This window comes from Corylus avellana, chromosome ca11 (genome assembly GCF_901000735.1).
Source record: "Corylus avellana chromosome ca11, CavTom2PMs-1.0".
Taxonomy (NCBI): domain Eukaryota; kingdom Viridiplantae; phylum Streptophyta; class Magnoliopsida; order Fagales; family Betulaceae; genus Corylus; species Corylus avellana.
This window is the reverse complement of record NC_081551.1, coordinates 10449162-10449715: the sequence shown is the minus strand read 5'-3', so window position 1 is coordinate 10449715 and position 554 is coordinate 10449162.

Here is a 554-nt window from a genome sequence, read left to right as displayed (position 1 = left end):
AGCACTATGATCATGCTTAATGTTCATAGAATTTTCATATGATGTCTCTGATTGTTGTATGCTTGACTCATCTTGTGCTTCGCCATCGCCTATACTGTCAGTAGGTAATAAATTTTCATCATCATCATATGGTTGGAACTCAGCATCTTTTATTGCATGCTTCCTAATGAAGTTATGAAGAGCCATAGACGCTACCACAATTTTCACTTGTTTATCATAAGGAAAACTTGGCATGCAATGCAATAACTTCCACTTATTTTTCTAAACTCCAAATGTTCTTTCAATAGTGCATCTAAGTGATGAATGTGCATGATTAAAAATTTCATGCATACCTCTCGGTTGGCTTCCACGACGAAAGTCTGGTAGATGATACCGTTCTCCTTTGTATGGCCCCATGTATCCCTTCATATGAGGATATCCTGCATCTACCAAGTAATACTTTCCTACAAAAAATATACGAATAACAGTCATAATTTTTTTTTTTGTTCATGTATAATTGATAATTGTTATTTTTATTAAATACAAACCTCTAGGTGGGTGTGGAAATCTCAATT